This window comes from Elephantulus edwardii, unplaced genomic scaffold (genome assembly GCF_000299155.1).
Source record: "Elephantulus edwardii isolate Elephantulus edwardi_28Jun2011 unplaced genomic scaffold, EleEdw1.0 scaffold00280, whole genome shotgun sequence".
In the NCBI taxonomy this organism is placed as follows: domain Eukaryota; kingdom Metazoa; phylum Chordata; class Mammalia; order Macroscelidea; family Macroscelididae; genus Elephantulus; species Elephantulus edwardii.
In genome coordinates this window covers 1,929,759-1,935,758 of record NW_006400030.1, presented here as the reverse complement: position 1 = coordinate 1,935,758, position 6,000 = coordinate 1,929,759, and the positions used below count along the sequence as shown (strand labels likewise).

Below are 6,000 nucleotides of genomic sequence, written 5' to 3'. Positions count from 1 at the left end.
CTTCAGCACTTTGGAGAGGTCCCTAACAGCAGACTTTCCCATGGCAAATTGCATAGGAGGAGATTATCTTTCTTCCACGGAGCTTCTGGTAGATTTCACATAGTAGAGAGCGCTGCCTTTGGGTTAGCCACACGCCTCCCTAAGGTCTATGCCACCAGAACTCCCTTAAGGAATCCATGCTGCGGTGGTTGTTGTTGTGTACCATAAAGTCAGAGCTGACCCTCCAGCAGGATTTCGGAGGAATTTTTAATCACATGGAGGAGACTACCCCTCTTCCTCCCCTGGAACAGCTGGTGGATTTGAACTGCATGCCTTCAGGATTGTATTGCCACCAGAGCTCCCTTAAGGGACCCACAGTTGTCCTGTTTATTATTGTTTCATCTCTTTTACTTTATTTTTTAGTCCTATTTATTTTGACACTAGCTGCAACTACTGTCCTGGGGCCCCCTTTGCTAACCACCTTGTTCTCTGCTTCTCCTCAGCAAGCTATTTTAGCTATAGCTTGACTGATGTCACTGGCGAGAGGACAGTGCCTTCCTTCCCTAAGATCTTGGAAGTTCAGTTGTGTTCTCAGGGGAAAGCCCATATTCATCTTGAATTTTTGAAATGCAACATACCAGGCCTTTCCTTCTCTCCATAAATGAACTCCCAGTAGGGTCTTGAGGAGAGCGGGAATCCCAGAACACTTAATCGTTCTAATGATTAATAGATTGTATACCAATTGAGATATTTCAGCTAACAGATGCTGCCCTGGATGAGCTCACCAAGTTGTGCCAAGAAATATGGAGAACAACCACTTGACTAGAGAGGATAGAAGGAAAATTGATGCCTTTGAGCTGTGGTGCTGGAGAAGAGTATTGAATGTACCATGGACTGCCAAGAAAAGAAACAGATTCACCCTAAAGAGGGTTAAACCAGGCTGCTCCTTGGAGGCAAGGATTCTGGGGCTTCGTCTGACATACTTTGGACATGTTATAAGGAGGGACAGGTCCTTGGAGAGGGACATCATGCTTGGGAGTGTGGAGGGATGGCGCAGGAGGGGAAGGCCCTCTACGAGATGGAGTGATTCAGTGACTGGGGTAATCGGGATGGGTGTGTCAGAGGCAATGCAATTGGCACAGGATAGAGCAGGGTTTAGGGCTGTTGTATATAGGGTTGCTATGAGTCGCAAGTGACTTGACAGCACATAACAACAACAACAACAAACCCCTATTGCCTTAGTGACTATATCAATCCATCTCCTGTGCTGTCCCTCCACCTTTCCAACCATGATGTTCTTCTCCAAGGACTGATCTCTCCTGGCCACATGCCCAATGTAAGTGAGGCAGAGCTTCAAAATCCTAGCCTCCAAGGAGAAGCTGCGTTTCATCCTCTCCAAGACAGACCTATTTGTTTTCTTGGCAGTCCCTGGTATATTTAAGACTCTTCTCCAGCACCACAATTTGAAGGCATTGATTCTTCTTCTGTCATCCTTAGTCTTTGTCATGCATTCTGAAGCATAACAAGTAATTGCAAAGACCATGGCCTAGATTAGGCATACCTTAGTCTCTAGACTGGCACTGTTGCCTTTCAGCACTCTGGAAAGGTCCTTGACAACAGATTTTCCCAGTGCAATTTGTCTTTTGATTTCCTGACTGCTGGTGTTAAGCGTGTTGATTGTGGGAGCCAAGCAAGCTGTAAAACAACAGTTAAAATATTTGGCAGTTCAAACTCCCCATATGCTCCACAAGAGAAAGATAAAGCAGTCTGCTTTTATAAAGATTTATAGACTTAGAAACCCTGTCAGGCCGTTTTCTCTGTCCTACAGAATTGCTCAGAGTCAGAATCAACTTGATGACAGTGGTTTGGTTTTTATTGAATTCCTGAACTTGTCCCTTTCCCCATCAATGAGCTTCAAGAGAGCCCTCTGTTTACCAGACAGTGCAGACAAGAATGTTAATTCCAGAGATGCCGTGAACCCCAGTCTATGTAATTAAAAGGAATTAACAACAGTGTCTATAAGGACCAAATGGATTTGAAAAATTATTAAGCTTGCCTTATAATTGAAAACAGGGGTCAGTATATAGAGATCTCTCTTATCTATCTTCTCTATCTGTATCTTTATCTATATCTCTATCATCTAATCTATCTATTATCTATCTATCATCTATCTATCATCTATCTATCTATCTATCTATCTATCTATCTATCTATCTATCTATCTATCTATCTATCTATCTATCATCTATCCATCATACAAATGTCCATTGCGGCAGTCACCATGTCAATCCACCTAGTTCTTTGCCAACTCTCCACCCTACCTAGCATCATGTCTTTCTACAAGGAATAGTCCTTTCAAGCAACACTTCCAAAGTATGTGAGGCGATGTCTCATCATTCCAAAGAGCACTCTGGCTGCACCCTGTCCAAGACATATCTGTTTGTTCTCTTGTCTGTCCATGGGATGTTGAGTGCTCTTCTCCAACATCACAGCTCAAAGGTGTCAATTCTTATCCTATCATTCTTATTCATTGTCCAGCTCTCAGATGCACAGCAAGTAATAGGAAAGACTATGGCCTAAATCAGATGCACCTTAGCCCTCATACTGACATCATTAAGCCTCACTAGTTTGGAGAGGTCCCTAACTAAAGATTTTCCCAGTGCAATGTGTCTTCTTATTTCCTGACTGCTCATACCAAGTGTGTTAATTGTGGATCCAAGCAAGATGAAGCTGTTGACAGTTTCAATCTCCTCTCTATCCATCATGACACTGCCTATCAGTCCTGTGGTAAGAATCTGTTTTCTTGACATTGAGGTGTAATCCATACCGAAGGTTGCATTCTTTGATGTTCTTCAAGTGCTTCAAGTCCTCCTCACTTTCAGCAAGCAAGATGTTTGTGATCTATAATAGCCAAAATGTAGAAACAGCCCAAGTGTTCATCAATAGGTGAGTAAACCAACAAATATTGTTACATGCATAATAGAATATTATTCAGCTGTAAAGAGAAATAAGACCTTGATTCATACTATAATGTGAATGAACCTAGAAAATATGCAGAGTAAGTTAAGTCAGACACAAAAGACAAACTTTTTATTATCTCACTTATAGGAACTAGGAGTCGCAAGTGACTTGATGGCACATAAAAACAACCACAACTAAGCTGAACTGTTCAAGAACTAAGCTGTTCTGGTGGTCATGTGCAGCGAGTAAAAAACAACAAATAACTGACCTTCCAAAGAGTTTTCAGAGGCAATAAATAGCAAGGGAGGACATTACCCATCCTTCTCCCACAGAGCAGATGGTGGATTGGAACCTAGTACCTTTGGGGTTACGGTGCAGCTTCTAGGTCACCAAAGCTCCCAATGTAGAAGAGATACGTGCACAGATGAAAGTTAAGTATTATCAGAGGCAGGGCAGACAGAAGTGGACTGGGGAAGGGGAGAATTAGGAGTTAGAACTGAAGAATCACTAAGTTTCTGGTTTTAATTCATTGCCATGGAGCTGAACCCTACTCATGGCTGACTCTTCGAGTGCCTAAAGCTGTATATTGCATGGGAAGAGATTGCTCACCTTTTCCTCCAGAGCTCTGGTGGATTCAAACCACCAGAGAGGGAGAACCTTTGAATGACCAGCATAATTCTTTGTGGGCTACACCACCAGAGCTCCCTAAGTTTCTGGTTAAGGTGATGTGAATCTTTTAGAAATGGTTTGAACAATATCACTAATACCACGTACAAGCACAATCCTGCTGAAGATTATCCAAATGTGATTGGAACAGTATACTGACAGAGAACTACCAGCTATACAAGCTGGGTTTAGAAGAGGCTGTGGCATTAGAGACCATTTCACCAATGTCAGATGGATCTAGGCTGAGAGCAAAGAGTACCAAAGGAATGCATATCTGTGTTTCATTGATTAAACAAAGGCATTTAACTGTATGGATCATAACAAATTGTGGCTAATCTTGAGAAGAATGGAAATCCCAGAACACTAGATTGTGCTCAGGTGAAACCTATACTTGGTCCAGGAAGCAGTTGTCAGAATAGAACAAGGAAACACTGCATGGTTCAAAATCAGGAAAGGAGTGCATCAGGGATGCATCCTCTCTCCATATCTTTTCAATCTGTATGCAGAAGAGATCATTCAGAAAGCTGGACTTTAAGGAGGAATATGGCATCAAGATTGGAGGAAGATTCATCAACAACCTGTGTTATGCAGGTGCTACAACTTGCTGAAACTGAGGAGGACTTGAAATGTTTGCAGCAGATGGTCAAGGACTGTAGTCCTCAATATGAATTGAAGCTCAACATGAAGAAAAAAAATTGTCCACCAGGCCAATTTGTAGCACCATGATATATGTGGAAAAGATTGAGGTTCACAGGTTCAGTTTCCTTATCTCCATAATCAACACTCTTGTTACCGACAGCCAGGAAATCAAGAAGATAAATTGCATTGGAAAGTCTGCTGTCAGAGACCTCTCCAAAGTGATAAAAAGCAATGATGTCAGTCTAGAGACTAAGATATGCCTGACCCAGGCTATAATCTTTGTAATTACTTGTTATGTATCAGAGAGCTGGACAATGACTAAGGATGATAGAAAAAGAATTAATGCCTTTACGTTTTGGTTCTGGAGAAGAGTATTGAACATACCATGGGCCTCCTAGAAAACAAATAGGTATATCTTGGAGAGGGTGAAGCCAAGTTTCTTCTTGGAAGTAAAGATTTTGAAGCTCCATCTCATATACTTTGGACATATGGCCAGTCCTTGGAGGATATCATGCTTAAAAAGGTGAAGGGACAGTGCAGGAGATAAAGACCTTGGATGAGATGGATTGACACAGTAACTGGGGCAATGGAGATTGGTGTGTGTGTGTGTGTGTGTGTCAGAGTCTTTGAGACTGGCTCAGGTTAGGGTATGGTTCAGGGCTATTGTACATAGGGTTGCTATAAGTCGCGGGTGAATCAATGGCATGTAACAACAACAGTGGTTCTGGAATTGTTTTTAACATTTTTAAGACATCCTACAAATACAAGATGGAATTCCCCTAGAACACAGGATGTGGTTTGTCTAGTTTTTTAAAAAGTCTAAAACTTGAGCTTGAGCTGCATTTCACCGATATTATGCAAGTCACTTCATCAGTGGGCTCAGGTGGTGCACGAAACAGAATTGTCTCAAGTCCTGAGATGGGCTGTGTGACCTCCGGACACCCTGCATCCATATCTGGCTCAAAGTGAGGGCAGGTGGAAGGCACTGGCTCATGTGGTTATTCTTGAAGCATCTGGATGAGGAAGCCAATGTTCACCAAAGACTGAGCATATCTCAAAAATTGCCTCCTTTGATGAAGTCATACCGAAGGCATTTTTATCCCTCATACAGATGAAGAAACAAAAGAACAGTTAAGCCTTGTGTTCAAGGTCACAGAGAGGCTAAAATAGCAAAGCTGACCTTGAAGTTCATGCCCAGACTCATCACTTTCCTGGTTTATGCTTCAGCAGGCTATAACATCCGCATCTCTAAACTCACTGTTGGGGTGCTTATCACTTTGATCAGGCTTGGTTCTAAAGAGCCCATCATTGCTGGCTATCTGCCCAGCTTTCTTAGCCCAGGCAGGAGTTTCAAAGGCAGAGAAGCCTTTGAACACAGGCAGGGTTTGTTCACCCCCTACTAATGGGGAGAAAACTCTTAGGCAAACCTTTTGCATGAGATGCCATTCTGTCATACTGTCCCAACACATTCTGAACTCTATTTGTGAACCTACCAGCTATTCTCATTTCCTCATGCCTTTATACACTTTCTGTCCCTTTTAAAATCCTCTCAACATTACCTTTTGGGACACCTCTTTCTCAGTTCAAATGAGCTTTTCTTCTGGACCCTACAGAATTCCTTACACACCTATTGTGGCATTTCTCACACTGGGCCCAAGTCAGTGTGCACACCTTTACCCTCCACCAGAGGAGACTTATGGGAACGAGTCTGGGCTTTGCTCCTCCTCTTAAGCATCCTGCCCAGGCCTGGCACAT

General features: G+C 42.6%; 1 pseudogene; it reads left to right on the top strand.

Moving 5' to 3' along the window:
* LOC102864563 overlaps nucleotides 1-5,976 on the top strand; it is a 25,723-nt pseudogene extending 19,747 nt beyond the window's left edge.
* The last annotated feature ends 24 nt before the right edge of the window (nucleotides 5,977-6,000 follow it).